Below are 19,584 nucleotides of genomic sequence, written 5' to 3'. Positions count from 1 at the left end.
GGGGGGGGAAGATGCGAGGGGGGGGGGCACGACGGGGTAGGGGTGTGGACACGAGGGGGGGGGGGGACACGAGGAGGTAAAGGGGGGGGGGGGTGACACGGGCGGGACTGAAACCCAAGATCAGCGTACCCCGGGGCCGCACATCCGTGCCGGGCGACAGGTCGGGGCGCGCTGCCCGCTCTTGACACCGCGTAAATCATCGCCGCCGTGGCGGACGAAATCAAAGCGCGCCGAGTCGGGCGGACAGAGGCGGACAGAGGGCGTCAGCAGCGCGCGAGCGAGACTGGAATCCCCGTGGGGTGCTGCCGGGTGCCCCGCGTGTGGCAGTGCCGGCAGCAGCTGGGCTCCTGAGTCGGTCGTTGAAGCCGCCTTGTGCGGGGGCTCTGCGTCTCGTCCCTTCGCCTCGTGCCGTGGGCAGCGTGGCTTCTCTCGGGGTCACTCCAGTTCACTCCCACGCGTCAAGCGCTCATACTCGACAGCAGCGTGGCAATTAAGAATTGGGGTTTTTGTTGTTGCAGGTTGTTGTTTAACCCTTTTATGGCAACAACACAGGTGTTGAGATGTTCAAACGCCAAATGGATAACTGATCATATTTGCATTGTCTTTGAAACCGATTGACCTATATTCTTAAATATTGTATTTCAAAATACACTGTGGATATTTCAATTGAACGGGGAGGGCGGGGTGGAAGGGGATGGGATCCTGTCTAGTGGACGGAGTGCTCTCGTCAAAAGCATCTGCCATTCCGGCAGACATGTATCAACAGGCCTGACTGCCCAACAATGATGGCTCTGAAAGCCCCGAGGCCAATGGGCTAAAACAAATTGCCATTACATGGTCTATACTCTTTGGTTTTATTCGGTAAAGTTACGTAGGTAAAAAATAAAAGAACAAAAAATCACGACGTTTCGGCCACAACACAAGTGACCTTCATAAGGTGAAGGGACCGGACTATCCAGAGGACAGCGCTGGAGTGAACACAGCCAAGCCCAGACCGCGTCCTTTAAGCTGTGTGGGAGGAAACAGAGCGCCTTGACAAAGGAATTAGCATAAAAATAGCATTTCATTAGTGGATTCAGCATGATGCACAACGACGTAGGGGGAACATGTTCAGACCCGCGAGGGGGGGGGGGGGAGTTTACATAATGTTGGTGTGAAGGGAAAATAAGCAGCTGCGAAAGTTTGGGATACCACTACTTGAAAAAAGATACTGTACCATTGAAAATTAGTTTAATGTTTGGTTTTATTTAGAACATCTTTCCAGTGATTGCTTAATTTGAAACCATCCTCTCGGTTGAAATTGTGTCTGTGTTCGTAAATCTGAATTACCTCGTGGACAAATCTCTCATAAAAACCGGTAGGTTTGCAGAGAACCTTGGTATCGGAGAAAACTATATCGTGATCACCCACAGCGTTGTAACAGTGATCAGCTACGGCAGAAGAATTCGTTCTGCCGTGTTTCAAATCTGAAACACGGCAGACCCATGGCACCTGGGTCTGTCCCGTGACCTCCTACCGGCGCGCGTTCGACACTTCACGTGGCATTAACATGCACCTAGCCTGGCACAAGCGCCGTGGCGACGTCACTGCCACTTAGTGGCGAATGGTGGTGGTTGTTGTTGTTGTTGATAATGTTGGGAGGGGATTCCAAAGTGGAGCGGTGCGAGGGAAGAAGCAGAGAGAGAAGTGAGGTGAACTGCAGTGTGGTGAGTGAGTGAGTGGGTCGGTGAGTGTGAGTGAGGGAGGGAGTAGGTGTGAGTGTGGGTTATTGGCTCATAGATACAGTGAGGGAAAAAAAGTATTTGATCCCCTGCTGATTTTGTACGTTTGCCCACTGACAAAGAAATGATCAGTCTATAATGTTAATGGTAGGTTTATTTGAACAGTGAGAGACAGAATAACAACAAAAAAATCCAGAAAAACGCATGTCAAAAATGTTATAAATTGATTTGCATTTTAATGAGGGAAATAAGTATTTGACCCCTCTCAAAACATGACTTAGTTCTTGGTGGCAAAACCCTTGTTGGCAATCACAGAGGTCAGACGTTTCTTGTAGTTGGCCACCAGGTTTGCACACATCTCATGAGGGACTTTGTCCCACTCCTCTTTGCAGATCTTCTCCAAGTCATTAAGGTTTCGAGGCTGACGTTTGACAACTCGAACCTTCAGCTCCCTCCACAGATTTTCTATGGGATTAAGGTCTGGAGGCTGGCTAGGCCACTACAGGACCGTAATGTGCTTCTTCTTGAGCCACTCCTTTGTTGCCTTGGCCGTGTGTTTTGGGTCATTGTCATGCTGGAATACCCATCCACGACCCATTTTCAATGCCCTGGCTGAGGGAAGGAGGTTCTCACCCAAGATTTGACGCTACATGGCCCCGTCCATCGTCCCTTTGATGCGTTGAAGTTGTCCTGTCCCCTTAGCAGAAAAAACACCCAGTTGTCCTCTGAATCATTCAGATGTTCATTGGCAAACTTCAGACGAGCATGTATATGTGCTTTCTTGAGCAGGGGGACCTTGCGGGCGCTGCAAGATTTCAGTCCTTCACGGCATAGTGTGTTACCAATTGTTTTCTTGGTGACTATGGTCCCAGCTGCCTTGAGATCATTGACAAGATCCTCCCGTGTAGTTCTGGGCTGATTCCTCACCGTTCTCATGATCATTACAACTCCACGAGGTGAGATCTTGCATGGAGCCCCAGGCCGAGGGAGATTGACAGTTCTTTTGTGTTTCTCCCATTTGTGAATAATCGCACCAACTGTTGTCATCTTCTCACCAAGCTGCTTGGCAATGGACTTGTAGCCCATTCCAGCCTTGTGTAGGTCTACAATCTTGTCCCTGACATCCTTGGAGAGCTCTTTGGTCTTGGCCATGGTGGAGAGTTTGGAATCTGATTGATTGATTGCTCCTGTAGACAGGTGTCTTTTATACAGGTAACAAGCTGAGATTAGGAGCACTCCCTTTAAGAGTGTGCTCCTAATCTCAGCTCGTTACCTGTATAAAGGACACCTGGGAGCCAAAAATCTTTCTGATTGAGAGGGGGTCAAATACTTATTTCCCTCATTAAAATGCAAATAAATTTATAACATTTTGACATGCATTCTTCTGGATTTTGTTGTTGTTATTCTGTCTCTCACTGTTCAAATAAACCTACCATTAAAATTATAGACTGATCATTTCTTCGTCAGTGGGCAAACGTACAAAATCAGCAGGGGATCAAATACTTTTTTCCCTCACTGTATTATGTGATTCGCTCATAGGTATTATGGGATTGGCTCAAAGGTATTATGTGATTGGCTTATAGCTATTATGGGATTGGCTCATAGCTATTATGTGATTCGCTGATGGGTATTATGGGATTGGCTCAAAGGTATTATGTGATTGGCTCATCCGATTATGGGATTGACTCAAAGGTATTATGTGATTGGCTCATCGCTATTATGGGATTGGCTCAAAGGTATTATGGGATTGGCTCATAGCTATTATGGGATTGGCTCATAGCTATTATGTGATTGGCTCATCGCTATTATGGGATTGGCTCATAGCTATTATGGGATTGGCTCAAAGGTATTATGTGATTGGCTCAAAGGTATTATGGGATTGGCTCATAGCTATTATGTGATTGGCTCATAGCTATTATGGGATTTACTCAAAGGTATTATGTGATTGGCTCATCGCTATTATGGGATTGGCTCAAAGGTATTATGTGATTGGCTCATAGCTATTATAGGATTGACTCAAAGGTATAATGGGATTGGCTCAAAGGTGTTATGGGATTGGCTCAAAGGTATTATGGGATTAGCTCAAATGTATTATGTGCTTGGCTCATAGCCATTATGGGATTGGCTCAAAGGTATTATGTGATTGGCTCATCGCTATTATGGGATTGGCTCATAGCTATTATGGGATTGGCTCATAGCTATTATGGGATTGGCTCAAAGGTATTATGTGATTGGCTCATCGCTATTATGGGATTGGCTCAAAGGTATTATGGGATTGGCTCATAGCTATTATGTGATTGGCTCATCGCTATTATGGGATTGGCTCATAGCTATTCTGGGATTGTCTCAAAGGTACTGCGTTAGGTGATTCTGGAGCTGCCACATCGGCGTAACGAGGAGCACGCTGGGTCTTCCACACCTTGTCCAGACGTGGAAGAGTAGGCCGAAACAGACTCCACTTCCCCCACCACCACCACAGAGGCGCTCTCCAAGACCTCCTTCTAGAGGACGCCGGGACGCTTCTGAAAAATAAGTTAACACCGCAGTGGGACTTGCCCGGTAGGACGCGGACGGTTTCGTGTTGTATTTGTTTGTGTTTTTTCGTTTGCCCTCCTTGTACTTTGCCACTACAGTACTGTGATATGTTGTACTGTTTGTTGTTGTAACGTTCTTACCCGCCGCTACTGAACATCTGTAAAAAAGAGCTTCATAGCTCATCGGATTCCTCGAGTATAAATACATATTCTGTTTCTCCCAGCAGTGACGTCGGTAAGCAATTGCAGGGCTGCGCCTTTGCTGTCAACCACCAAGCGTGCCGCTTGGGATTTGTGCGGCCGCGGTCGAGCGCCGTGCCACCGACTCCACTCCGTCCGTCCTGCGGTTGTAGTCACCCTGCCCCCCAAACCCCCCAACTTCTAGACGACCCCCCCTGGGTCTGTGGTTGAGTTGGGGTGCGAAGAATGTGGAGATGCACGCCGTGTACCGATGACGACGACGACAATGATGATGCCCAGAGTAGATAATTTTGCAACAGACATTCTTTTCAAGGGAAGAGTGAAACAGAATTGAAGATCAATCGCGCTCGTTCTCTGGCAGCCAGCTTGGTAATGCGAACCAGATTCCATTTCCGCGGAGAGAATAGATGTTGATATCTCGAGGGGATTGTGGTGGTGGTGGGAACGCTGCCTTCGAGAGGATCAAGCGAAGCAAGGGGGGGGTGACGTGGAGAAGGATGGAGGGGGGGGGGGCTGTGGGTCCCCACGGCCACTGCCGTCGCTGCACGAGAGGTGACGCCGCGCTCCGCCGTCGCTTCTCCCTCTCCTTCCGCGGGGCCCCCGCGAGGCGATGCTCGGCGCCGGTACCCGACACGTGCGGGAGAGGCTCGGCCGAGGTCCATCCAGGGTGAATTCCTGCAGGGCGACGTCTTCCAGGGCGCACTTCGTCTCGCTCCGTCCAAGCAGTCGTCTCGCGTGTCCGGCTCAGGCTGCGTGTGCGCTTTGGCCGCCTTGGGATGGGGTGAGGTGGGGTGGTGCGGGGGGTGGGTGGGGGGCTCATCGCGGGGAAAACAACACCGTGGGGCCTGTTTACACCCCCCGCCCCCCACCAGAGCCACTGTGACCACTGCAGAGGAGGCCAGCCTCTGAACCCACGCCCCCCCCCCATCCAACCATCACCATCCACAAATCACAGAGCCATTGGTTTTGTACAAACGTCGGAGTGAGCGTGTGCGTCCGTGTTTGCGTGTGTCACCGTCGGGAGCGGTGGCGCAGTGGTTAGCGCACTGTGCTACGAAGCCGGAGACCCGTGTTCGATTCCCGCTTATGACCGATAACGGTGGCAAAAATTTGGATGGGTCCTGTGCCTTCCTTTCACCTAGGTCGACTCAGCCTTAAATGAGTACCTGCTGCGGCGAGACCGGGTGTGGCACCTCCTCGCCGCTCACGGGAAAGGAGTTTCACTAAATCTGTGCGTGATCCACCAACCCCCGCCGCCCCCACATTGCTGGATTACAGCGTGCAGATGGAACTCCAGGGGGGGGGGGGGGTGAAGATTCATGGGGTTGTTGTCGACCGCAACGGAGGGCCGCGAGGCAGGGCATCTTGTACACAACAACACAAACATTCGCCGCAATTGATTACAGAATGCGCTTCAAAAGAATCTGTGTTGCATCACCGAAGAATCTTGGTTCACGGCCCGTTCGGTGAATTCCTCTTCGTGGCGGCACCTCGCCGACCTCTCCCGAAGGAGGCGCCCAGACGCTTTGCGCGAGAGCGCGGCGCCACCCGCGCGCCATCCCCTCCCTCTCTCTCTCTAGCTGTAGGGTTTAGAGGGAGACCCACGGCTTTCGCGATATTCCATGGCAACGAGAAAGTTCCATCTCAAGACTCGGATTTGTCTCGAGCCCTTGCTTTGCAGTGCTGCTGGTCAAGCTTATGCAATCAGTTCCTGTAAGGCTATCACTGTCGACCGTTGCCATCAGTTCGCCTGAGATTGTTAGACAGAATTGTCCTGTGTCGCTGCCCGCTGCTGCTGCGTTGGCAGTGGTGCACAAACAACAACATCGACAAAAAATCAACACCCTCGTTAACAACACTGTGTGTGCTGGCTTAAAATATATGATAATAATCGGCGACGTATCGGGCAATGGTCCTTCTTCATAGCGCATAGACATAGAGGCCAGTCGAGAGATAGAGTGTGGAGACTGCCCGTCAAAATTGTTTCTGCCTGTCCCAAGCCATGATAAAAGCAGGAGGGTTGGCGTCTGGTGGCAACAGGCCGTAAAATCCCAAAGCCAAAGCATGGAAAGTCCTGGCAAACAAATGTCCCTCAGTCCCCCGCAGCCCGTAAATAGGCAGAGGGTGCGCGAATAATCTCGAGACCCAATGACTCTGACACTGCAGGGAGTGCAGACCCGGGCGGTGGTAGCGACGTCGTCTGCGCATATCGAGATGGAGACACAAAATGGAAAGGGCAGAAGGTTGTTCGAGAGGAAGATAAGGTTGGCCACATAGATTTGGAACAATGAGAGGAAAGTCGACACCGCATGCATATCGAAAAAACAAAATGGAAATGTAGCAGAGCGAAAGAGATCGACTGTGGTTTTAAATTGTTATACCATGGAACCACAGCAAGGCGAAACGGGGTTGGAGTTGTGCTGAGTGAGGAGATGAAGACAAAGGTGGTGGAAGTGAGAAGAGTGAATGACAGACTGATCATAGTCAGACGAGTACTGGACAGTGACGTTGTGAATGTGGTGTGTGCTTATGCCCCGCAGGTGGGCTGCAGTGGGCAAGAGAAGGTTGCATTTTGGGAGAGCTTAGCCCAGGAGTTTCAGAGCTTACCGGTAGATGAAGCAGTGGTGATGGGCGCAGACTTAAATGGAAGAGTGGGAAGAGGTAAGGACGGGCATGAAAGGAACCATGGAGGATGCGGATATGGCAGTCGGAATGCGGGAGGAGAGGACATTCTTCGAATGACTCAGGCGAATGATCTTGCAGTGGTGACTATCTACTTCCAGAAGCAGGAGGGACATCTGATGACCTACCAGAGTGGAGAGGCGACGGGCCAGATAGATTTTAGTTTGGTGAGGAGGAAGCACCTGCATGGAGTGAAGAACTTCAAAGTGATCCCTGGAGAGCTGTGTGACTGGACAACATCGACTACGTGTGGCAGACTGCGTAGTGAAAGGAGTTAAGTAGAGCAAGGTGAGACAAAGGAACTGTAGTAGGGTGAAGTGGTGACGACTACACAATGGGAAAGAAAACGTCTGCCGGCAAGCTGTGGAGAACTTAAAAAGCATGAGGCCTAGGGGGAGCGCGAATGGAACGTGGGAACAGCTGGCGAGTGGAAGACTGGAAGCAGCAGCTAGTGGTCGAGTGGGAGTGAGCAAAGGAAGACCGATGCAACAGAAGGACGCGTGGTGGTGGAGTGATGAAGTGCAAAAGGCAGCAAGAGAGAAAAAGGCCACATTTAAGAAGTGGCAGAACACGAAAGAGGGAGAGAGAGAAGGGCCATCTGGATGAATAGCTGGCAGCGAGAAGAAAGGCAAAGCGAGTGGTCGCAATGGCAAAGACAACAGCGTTAGCACAACTGTGCCAGAAGCTTGACAGCAAAGAAGGCGAGAAGATGGTACACCGTATAGCAATAGCCAGAGAGAGACCAGGGACATCGAGCACGTGAATCTGGTTAAGAACAGTGAAGGGCGAACAATCTTGGATGAGATAAAGGTTAGAGAGAGATGAAAGAGTAGTTTGAGAAGTTGCTGAATGTGGAAACCCCAAGATGCGAAATGGTTGAGGAACATCAAACAATTGAAGAAGTTGCAGATACTATAACCAGATACTATAGCCAGACACTATAGCCAGATACTATAGCCAGATACTATAGCCAGATACTATAACCAGATACTATAGCCAGATACTATAACCAGATATTATAACCAGATACTATAACCAGATACTATAACCAGATACTATAGCCAGATACTATAACCAGATACTATAGCCAGATACTATAACCAGATGCTATAGCCAGATACTATAGCCAGATACTATAGCCAGATACTATAACCAGATACTATAACCAGATACTATAGCCAGATACTATAGCCAGATGCTATAATCAGAGAAGAGGTGGTGGAGGCTCTGGGGAGCATGAAACATCACAAGGGAGTGGGGCCAGATGAGATCACAATTGATGTGTTTACATTAATGTGAGATAAGGATGTTGAAATACTGATGGAGCTGTTTGGGAAAATCTGAATGGAGAATAAAATGCCGGATGCGTGAAAAGAGAGCAGATTGATTCCCATCTTTAAAAGCCAAGGTAATATACAAGAGTGTGGGAACTACAGAGGAATAGCATTGATGAGTCACACCGTGAAACTCTGGGAAACGATCATAGAAAGGAGACTGAGGTGGCTGTGGATATTGGCGAGAGTCATTTTGGATCCACACGGGGAAGGTCGACAATGGATAGGATATTTGCACTGAGAAGAGTATTCATGGAGAAGTTAAAGGAGAAGTTAAAAGAGAAGACACGGGGCCTGCATGTCGGTGTGTATATTGATCTCGAGAAAGCGTACGACAGGGTTCCTAGAGAGCGCACCTGGTGGTGTATGAGAAGAAGAAGAAGAGGTATTCCTGAGGTGTATGTCCAGCTGATCCAGGGTTTGTATGAAAGAAAGAAAGTGCACGTGCGGAGCAGCTGTGGAGTCTCGGAAAGCTCCCAAGTGAAAGCGGCAGTGCAGCGAGGCTCCGCCCTGAGCCCCTTCCTGTTCATCCTGGCGCTGGACACACTCACGAGAGATATTCAGAGGGAGCCCCCCGCCCCCCCCGGTGTACGCTGTCTGCAGACAGCATTGTGCAATGCGGTGAAAGCAGAGGGGTAGTGGAAGATGATTTGAAGATCTGGGTGCAAAAGATTGAAGGGAATGGGTTGAGGATCAGTCGGACAAAGACTGAATATATGGTGGCACATTTTAGTGGAAATAATGCAGGAGGAGAATTGCAAATTGGAAGTGACCAGTTAATGAAGACGAACAACTTTAAGTAGCTGGGTGCAACGATGTGGTGCTGATGGATCACTAGAAGGAGAGATGAGAACGAGAACAAGGGCTGGGTGGCTGAAATGGAGAGAGATGACTGGTGTGGCGTGCGATAAGAGGATCCCAGTTTGGTTGAAGCGAAAAGTGTGTAGTGTATAGTGTAGTGTATAGTGTAGTGTATAGTGTAGTGTATAGTGTAGTGTGTAGTGTATAGTAGTGTATAGTGTAGTGTATAGTGTAGTGTGTAGTGTAGTGTATAGTAGTGTGTAGTGTAGTGTGTAGTGTATAGTGTAGTGTGTAGTGTATAGTATAGTGTATAGTAGTGTAGTGTATAGTGTAGTGTATAGTGTAGTGTATAGTGTAGTGTGTAGTGTATAGTAGTGTATAGTGTAGTGTATAGTGTAGTGTATAGTAGTGTATAGTGTAGTGTATAGTGTAATGTGTAGTGTATAGTAGTGTACAGTGTAGTGTATAGTAGTGTATAGTGTAGTGTATAGTGTAGTGTATAGTGTAGTGTATAGTAGTGTATAGTGTAGTGTATAGTAGTGTATAGTGTAGTATATAGTAGTGTACAGTGTAGTGTATAGTGTAGTGTATAGTAGTGTATAGTGTAGTGTATAGCAGTGTATAGTGTAGTGTATAGTGTAGTGTATAGTGTAGTGTATAGTGTATAGTAGTGTATAGTAGTGTGTAGTGTATAGTGTAGTGTGTAGTGTATAGTATAGTGTATAGTAGTGTGTAGTGTAGTGTATAGTGTAGTGTATAGTAGTGTATAGTGTAGTGTGTAGCGTAGTGTAATGTGTAGTGTATAGTGTAGTGTGTATTGTATAGTGTAGTGTATAGTAGTGTATAGTGTAGTGTATAGTAGTGTATAGTGTAGTGTATAGCAGTGTATAGTGTAGTGTATAGTGTAGTGTATAGTGTAGTGTATAGTGTAGTGTATAGTGTAGTGTGTAGTGTATAGTAGTGTATAGTAGTGTGTAGTGTATAGTGTAGTGTGTAGTGTATAGTATAGTGTATAGTAGTGTGTAGTGTAGTGTATAGTGTAGTGTATAGTAGTGTATAGTATAGTGTATAGTGTAGTGTGTAGCGTAGTGTAATGTGTAGTGTATAGTGTAGTGTGTATTGTATAGTGTAGTGTATAGTGTAGTGTATAGTAGTGTATAGTGTAGTGTATAGTAGTGCATAGTGTAGTGTATAGCAGTGTATAGTGTGTAGTGTATAGTAGTGTATAGTGTATGTATAGTGTATGTATAGTGTAGTGTGTAGTGTATAGTAGTGTATAGTGTAGTGTATAGTGTAGTGTATAGTGTAGTGTATAGTAGTGTATAGTGTAGTGTATAGTGTAGTATATAGTAGTGTATAGTGTAGTATATAGTGTTGTGTATAGTGTAGTGTATAGAAGTGTATAGTGTAGTGTATAGCAGTGTATAGTGTAGTGTATAGTGTAGTGTATAGTGTATAGTGTAGTGTATAGTGTAGTGTGTAGTGTATAGTAGTGTATAGTAGTGTGTAGTGTGTAGTGTATAGTGTAGTGTGTAGTGTACAGTATAGTGTATAGTAGTGTGTAGTGTATAGTAGTGTATAGTATAGTGTATAGTGTAGTGTGTAGCGTAGTGTAATGTGTAGTGTATAGTGTAGTGTTTAGTGTATAGTGTAGTGTATAGTAGTGTATAGTGTAGTGTATAGTGTAATGTGTAGTGTATAGTGTAGTGTATAGTGTAGTGTATAGTGTAGTGTATAGTAGTGTATAGTGTAGTGTATAGTAGTGTATAGTTTAGTATATAGTAGTGTATAGTGTAGTGTATAGTAGTGTATAATGTAGTGTATAGCAGTGTATAGTGTAGTGTATAGTGTAGTGTATAGTAGTGTATAGTGTAGTGTATAGTAGTGTATAGTGTAGTGTATAGTAGTGTATAGTGTAGTGTATAGTAGTGTATAGTGTAGTGTATAGTGTAGTGTATAGTAGTGTATAGTGTAGTGTATAGTAGTGTATAGTTTAGTATATAGTAGTGTATAGTGTAGTGTATAGTAGTGTATAATGTAGTGTATAGCAGTGTATAGTGTAGTGTATAGTGTAGTGTATAGTGTAGTGTATAGTGTAGTGTATAGTATAGTGTATAGTGTAGTGTATAGTAGTGTATAGTATAGTGTATAGTGTAGTGTGTAGCGTAGTGTAATATGTAGTGTATAGTGTAGTGTATAGTGTAGTGTATAGTAGTGTATAGTGTAGTGTATAGCAGTGTATAGTGTGTAGTGTATAGTGTAGTGTATAGTGTAGTGTATAGTGTAGTGTGTAGTGTATAATAGTGTATAGTGTAGTGTATAGTGTAGTGTATAGTGTAGTGTATAGTAGTGTATAGTGTAGTGTATAGTGTAATGTGTAGTGTATAGTGTAGTGTATAGTGTAGTGTATAGTAGTGTATAGTGTAGTGTATAGTGGTGTATAGTGTAGTGTATATTAGTGTATAGTGTAGTGTATTGTGTAGTGTAGTGTATAGTAGTGTATAGTGTAGTGTATAGTAGGGTACAGTGTAGTATATAGTAGTGTATAGTGTAGTGTATAGTGTAGGGTATAGTAGTGTATAGTGTAGTGTATAGCAGTGTATAGTGTAGTGTATAGTGTAGTGTATAGTGTAGTGTGTAGTGTATAGTAGTGTATAGTAGTGTGTAGTGTAGTGTATAGTGTAGTGTGTAGTGTATAGCATAGTGTATAGTAGTGTGTAGTGTAGTGTATAGTGTAGTGTATAGTAGTGTATATTATAGTGTATAGTGTAGTGTGTAGCGTAGTGTAATGTGTAGTGTATAGTGTAGTGTGTAGTGTATAGTGTAGTGTATAGTAGTGTATAGTGTAGTGTATAGTAGTGTATAGTGCAGTGTATAGCAGTGTATAGTGTGTAGTGTATAGTAGTGTATAGTGTAGTGTATAGTGTAGTGTGTAGTGTATAGTAGTCTATAGTGTAGTGTATAGTATAGTGTATAGTGTAGTGTATAGAAGTGTATAGTGTAGTGTATAGTGTAATGTGTAGTGTATAGTGTAGTGTATAGTGTAGTGTATAGTAGTGTATAGTGTAGTGTATAGTCGTGTATAGTGTAGTGTATAGTAGTGTATAGTGTAGTGTATAGTAGTGTATAGTGTAGTGTATAGTGTAGTGTATAGTAGTGTATAGTGTAGTGTATAGTAGTGTATAGTGTAGTATATAGTAGTGTATAGTGTAGTGTATAGTGTAGTGTATAGTGTAGTGTATAGTAGTGTATAGTGTAGTGTATAGTGTAGTGTAGTGTGTAGTGTATAGTAGTGTATAATGTAGTGTATAGTGTAGTGTATAGTGTAGTGTAGTGTATACTAGTGTATAGTGTAGTGTATAGTGTAGTGTATAGTGTAGTGTGTAGCGTAGTGTAATATGTAGTGTATAGTGTAGTGTATAGTAGTGTATAGTGTAGTGTATAGTGTAGTGTATAGTGTAGTGTATAGCAGTGTATAGTGTGTAGTGTATAGTGTAGTGTATAGTAGTGTATAGTGTAGTGTATAGTGTAGTGTGTAGTGTATAGTAGTGTATAGTGTAGTGTATAGTGTAGTGTATAGTGTAGTGTATAGTGTAGTGTATAGTGTAGTGTATAGTAGTGTATAGTGTAGTGTATAGTGTAATGTGTAGTGTATAGTGTAGTGTATAGTGTAGTGTATAGTGTAGTGTAGTGTATAGTGTAGTGTATAGTAGTGTATAGTGTAGTGTATAGTGGTGTATAGTGTAGTGTATAGTAGTGTATTGTGTAGTGTATTGTGTAGTGTAGTGTATAGTAGTGTATAGTGTAGTGTATAGTAGGGTACAGTGTAGTATATCGTAGTGTATAGTGTAGTGTATAGTGTAGGGTATAGTAGTGTATAGTGTAGTGTATAGCAGTGTATAGTGTAGTGTATAGTGTAGTGTATAGTGTAGTGTATAGTGTAGTGTGTAGTGTATAGTAGTGTGTAGTGTAGTGTATAGTGTAGTGTGTAGTGTATAGTATAGTGTATAGTAGTGTGTAGTGTAGTGTATAGTGTAGTGTATAGTAGTGTATATTATAGTGTATAGTGTAGTGTGTAGCGTAGTGTAATGTGTAGTGTATAGTGTAGTGTGTAGTGTATAGTGTAGTGTATAGTAGTGTATAGTGCAGTGTATAGCAGTGTATAGTGTGTAGTGTATAGTGTAGTGTATAGTAGTGTATAGTGTAGTGTATAGTGTAGTGTGTAGTGTATAGTAGTCTATAGTGTAGTGTATAGTATAGTGTATAGCAGTGGTTCTTAACCTGGGTTCGATCGAACCCCAGGGGTTCGGTGAGTCGATCTCAGGGGTTCGGCAGAGCCCCCGCCTCGGAGGTCCGGACACACTTGAATTATTGTGTAAATTTGTGATGACACACACGGCCCGCTTGGCCATCACTGGCTGCAGATGATCATGCTACACTGCTTGGCCAATCAGCGCTGCGGGGAATTTAGTGCGTACTCAGTAGTCAACGTGTGACTGTTGTAGTCGTACGTCGTGTGATTTCTTTAATATTTTATCCATACTAACTATGTCGGGCAAAAGAAGAAAGTGGTCGGACGAATATGTACAACATGGATTCTCATGTATCACGGAACGTGATGGGAGTGAGCGTCCTATCTGCATGATTTGCAACGCCAAGTTGAGCAACTCTAGTCTTGCACCGGCAAAACTAAAGGAACACTTCTTGAAGCTGCATGGAGACGGGGAATACAAGAACACAACACTTGCTGAATTCAGGGTGAAGAGAGCCAGATTCGATGAAAGGGCCACTCTGCCTGCTCTTGGATTTGTACCTGTTAACAAACCGATCCTGACAGCATCGTACGAAGTTGCTTACCTGATCGCAAAGCAGGGCAAGCCACACACCATTGGTGAAACACTTGTGAAACCAGCTGCATTAAAGATGGCGAATCTGATACTCGGAACAGCGGCCGAAAGTAAATTATCCCAAATTCCCCTTTCAAATGACACCGTCAGTGACAGAATAGAAGACATGAGTAAAGACATCTTGGCTCAAGTAGTCGCGGATCTGATTTCAAGCCCGGCAAAATTCAGCCTTCAACTCGACGAAACCACAGACGTTTCTGATCTAAGCCAGCTTGCTGTTTTTGTACGCTATGTGAAAGACGACATGATAAAAGAAGAGTTTTTATTTTGTAAGCCTCTTACAACAACAACGAAGGCAGCCGATGTGAAGAAGCTTGTGGATGACTTCTTCAGAGACAACAATCTTTCATGGGATATGGTTTCTGCAGTTTGTACGGACGGAGCTCCAGTCATGCTGGGAAGAAAGTCTGGTTTTGGTGCGTTAGTAAAGGCCGATGCACCACCCATCATTGTGACGCATTGTATTCTGCACAGGCATGCGTTGGCAACAAAAACCTTACCTCCAAAAATGGCAGAAGTATTAAAAACTGTGGTGGAATGTGTGAACTATGTGCGAAAAAGTGCTCTGAGGCACCGCATCTTCAGTGAGCTGTGTAAAGAAATGGGCTCTGAATTTGAGGTACTTCTGCTCCATTCTAATATTCGGTGGTTATCCCGGGGACAGGTGCTGAATCGTGTTTTTGCCATGCGTGTGGAATTAGCCCTGTTTTTGCAAGAGCACCAACACTGCCATCCAAATTGCTTCAAAAATCCTGAGTTCATTCTCATTTTAGCGTACATGGCTGATATATTCGCAGCTCTCAATCATCTCAATCAGCAGATGCAGGGTGGTGGAGTCAATATCATGGAAGCGGAAGAACACCTGAAGGCTTTTCAAAAAAAGCTACCGTTATGGAAACGACGAACAGAGAACAATAACTTCGCAAACTTCCCGCTTCTGGACGACTGTGCAAGTAAGATCGAAGATGTGTCTGGAATCGGAGATATTTCTGTATCCACGGAACTGAAGCAAACAATTGCCACGCACTTAGATGAGCTTGCAAAGTCTCTCGACGGATATTTCCCTACAAGAGAGTCATATCCAGCATGGGTGAGACAGCCGTTCACGTTTGCTGTTGAAACAGCAGATGTCAATGATGAATTCCTCGACGAAATCATTGAAATTCAGCAGAGCCAGGTTCAACAGCAACTCTTCAGAACAACAACGCTCGCAACGTTTTGGTGTCGACAAATGAACAAGTATCCAGTTATTGCTAAGAAAGCCCTGGATTTTTTTATACCATTTGTTACAACATATCTTTGTGAGCAATCCTTTTCGAGGATGCTGGACATAAAAACGAAGAAAAGGAACAGACTTTGCTGTGAAAATGACATGAGAGTGGCACTTGCCAAGGTGAAGCCACGCATATCTGAACTGATCTCTCAAAGGCAACAGCAGAAGTCACATTGATTTCCAGGTATGTAATTTGTTGTGAGTTTATGCATTGTGTTGGTTTTATTCTTTGAACAAGGTAATGTTCATGCACGGCTCATTTTGTGTACCAGTAAAAAACATATCTATGTCTTGAATTTGAAAAAAATCACATTTTATTTTTCACTAAAGAGGGGTTCGGTGAATGCGCATATGAAACGGGTGGGGTTCGGTACCTCCAACAAGGTTACGAACCACTGGTGTATAGTGTAGTGTATAGAAGTTTATAGTGTAGTGTATAGTGTAATGTGTAGTGTATAGTGTAGTGTATAGTGTAGTGTATAGTAGTGTATAGTGTAGTGTATAGTCGTGTATAGTGTAGTGTATAGTAGTGTATAGTGTAGTGTATAGTAGTGTATAGTGTAGTGTATAGTGTAGTGTATAGTAGTGTATAGTGTAGTGTATAGTAGTGTATAGTGTAGTGTATAGCGTAGTGTATAGTGTAGTGTATAGTGTAGTGTATAGTGTAGTGTATAGTGTAGTGTATAGTGTAGTGTATAGTGTATAGTGTAGTGTATAGTGTAGTGTATAGTGTAGTGTATAGTGTATAGTAGTGTATAGTGTAGTGTATAGTGTAGTGTAGTGTGTAGTGTATAGTAGTGTATAATGTAGTGTATAGTGTAGTGTATAGTGTAGTGTGTAGTGTAGTGTATAGTAGTGTATAGTGTAGTGTATAGTGTAGTGTATAGTGTAGTGTGTAGTGTATAGTGTAGTGTATAGTGTAGTGTATAGTAGTGTATAGTGTAGTGTATAGTGTATAGTGTAGTGTATAGTAGTGTATAGTGCAGTGTATAGTGTAATGTGTAGTGTAGTGTATAGTAGTGTATAGTGTAGTGTATAGTGTAGTGTGCAGTGTATAGTGTAGTGTTGAGTGTAGTGTATAGTAGTGTATAGTGTAGTGTGTAGTGTATAGTGTAGTGTATAGTGTAGTGTATAGTGTAGTGTATAGTAGTGTATAGTGTAGTGTATAGTGTAGTGTATAGTAGTGTATAGTGTAGTGTATAGTGTAGTGTATAGTGTAGTGTATAGTACAAGACAGTGGTGAGGCCGGTGCTGTAGTATGGAGCCGAGTGCTGGGGCACAAGAGGGAGGACCAAGCTATGACAGTCACAGAGATGAACATGTTGCGGTGGATGTTGGGGTTTAACAAGGAAGGGCAGGGGGGTGAGAAATGAAGAAGCGAGAGGAAGACTGAAGGTGGTAGACATTACAGAGAAGATGAGAGAGTGAAAAGGCTCTGGTGTGGTTCCGTCACGCGGAGAGACAACAGGAACATTATGTGGGTCAGAAGGTGCAAGTGGAAGGAAAGAGATCAAGAGGAAGGCAGAAGAATAGGTGGGGGGAGAGATGTGGTGCGATCGGACGTGGTGACCAGAGGAGTGGAAAGAGAGATGTCGCAGGACAAGGGCAGTGTGGAGAAGGTTGGCATGGACAGCGGACCCCACATGGACAGCGGATCCCGCATGGACAGCGGACCCCACATGGACAGCGGACCCCAAATGGACAGCGGACCCCGCATGGACAGCGGACCCCGCATGGACAGCGGACCCCACATGGACAGCGGACCCCAAATGGACAGCGGACCCCACATGAACAGTGGACCCCACATGGACAGCGGACCCCAAATGGACAGCGGACCCCACATGGACAGCGGACCCCGCATGGACAGCGGACCCCGCATGGACAGCGGACCCCAAATAGACAGCGGACTCCACATGGACAGCGGACCCCAAATAGACAGCGGAAAACAACACATGGACAGCGGACCCCACATGAGTGGAACACACGCGTGGAAGAAGAAGAAGACGTGTTTACAACATGGGGTCGGGGGAGTGCCCTGGTGAGGATTACATATTGGATTTTCTTTTAATGGATTTATCCAGCTGAGTTTTTGGAAAACATCTCCGAATGTTGCTGTGCGCACGCACGCATGGCCTTGCTGGAGACGTCGCAACCCCACGGAACCCCGAGGAGGCGCTGGCCCTGGCTACAAGCAGCGGTGTCACGCGCCAGTCCTCTCCCTCGATATTCACAGCCCATTCTCACTCCACTGCTGGACCATGAAGGTTTCCCTACGCCCGTTACCATTCGTGTCGCCTCTTTAGACTTGTGCTTTCCCCGCGAGGTATCTCCCCCCCACCCCCTACTCCCTCTCGGCACGACTCGCAATAATTGAGTTGCTCTCTCTCTCACACTGACAAAGCGGATACACAGAGCGCCTTGCTAACGCCGCGTGGACGCATAGTGTGGGCAATTGTGATCTCTCTGTATTGTGGCCTTAAGGACATATGGGTGGGGCCGGGGGAGGGGGTACACGGGGGAAGACGGGGTGGCGGTAGCCTTGAAGGCAGAGAGGTCGTGCAGTTGTAATGATACTGCTGCATCCTCGTGGTTCCCAATGTTTTATTTCGCCCTCCCCCCTACCCCCTGCAGTCAAGATCACTGCCCCCCCCACCAAAGCCCTCGTATCCCCCGCCCCATCCCCAGGTTGCTAAGGCCACGTCCGTCTCGCCACCCTAACGTGGTGCTGAGCTTCCCATGGGGCCGGGGGGGGGGGGGGCGTGGTTACGCTTCAAGGGTTGTGCAGCCTCAAACTTGAGAGGTTACCACTCCCTGTGGAGTGTTAGCGAGTGCACGGCAACTCGCACGAACCCGAGCTCTCCGAGTTCTTAGCACGAGCGTTGCTCGCGAGCGCCCGTGCGGGGCTGCGCGCTAAGCTTGCGAAGGGCTCTTTCGAGCTCCCTCGAGTGGGGGGGAGGGAGGCCCCTTCCGCCAGCAGTGGAGTGAGCAGGGTCCATGCCTTTTATATATTTTTACTTGTACGTGAAGCCACTCAAGAACAACGAGGACAAAAACAAAAACCCTGGCCGAATATCTCAATGTTTGCAGGACCCTCCTGTAAATAAGTCTTGAGCCTCAGCGGGGCTCTCTTGGGGCGATGTGAAGGGTCGGTGCTATTAATGTGTTTATTCATTCGCGATATACGGTGCCCGGCTCATTAAATATTCACCGCACGCTGCACGCAAATCTCATTTGTGTGCGGAGCGCCGCGTCTACCGGCGCTGTTCATTCAGCACCCCCCCCCCCAGCCCTCACCAGCCGGGGGGAGGGGCAGGGTGTGTTAGTGTGTTAACTATCATAAACACACACGTACATGCGTACACACAGACAGGCCAGATTGCATGATATAACATGCAAGACAAAGATAATCGCCCGTATAGTCTTTAAAATATTGTACTATTGGGGCAAGTGGTGTTAGCGAGCAGCTATGAAGGTCGACACACGCCACCGATGATAGCGAGCACACAACCGACTGGCACGGACCCGCGCACTCCGAGCGTCATGACGCTCGCGCGTCGTCTGGGGGCTGCGGGCGAAGCTCACGCAGGGCCGCTCCTCGTCTGCTCGCTCAAGTCGAGGGAGACCTCGACATTGCATTGAATGTCCGCGGCGCGATGATCAGGCGGCACTGTTGCGAGTTAGAGAAGCATTGTAGTGTGATTTTGTGTTAAATGTTTTGTTTTATTACTTTAAGTAACGAGCAATCATCGCACACTCCTTAACTCCCTTCATACCTCACTCCACCCTCACTTAAACCATCCCTGTCACTCCATCCATCACACCATCACACCATCACACAATGACACCATCCCTCACTCATTGATACCACCCCTCACTCGCTCACACCATCCTTGCCTCACGCACTCACTCCATCCTTTGCTCACTGTCTCAGATCATCCCTCCATCTCTCCCCCCCCCCCCCCCGCTCTTTGTGGTCGCGCACCGCGCAGTGTTGCGATGCGGAGTCCGGCGTCGAGATGAGATGAGGCGGCGACGCGAGTGTCATTTCGCACGAACATGCGGTCACTGAAACTGAAATGTCGCGGAGGTGGCAAAGGGCTTCTCTAAGAACGCGTGTGGGACACCCGAGGC

The sequence above is a fragment of the Petromyzon marinus genome, chromosome 45, assembly GCF_048934315.1.
Source record: "Petromyzon marinus isolate PM22_M1 ecotype Great Lakes invasive population chromosome 45, UKy_Petmar_22M1.pri1.0, whole genome shotgun sequence".
Taxonomy (NCBI): domain Eukaryota; kingdom Metazoa; phylum Chordata; class Hyperoartia; order Petromyzontiformes; family Petromyzontidae; genus Petromyzon; species Petromyzon marinus.
This window is presented reverse-complemented; position numbering follows the sequence as displayed.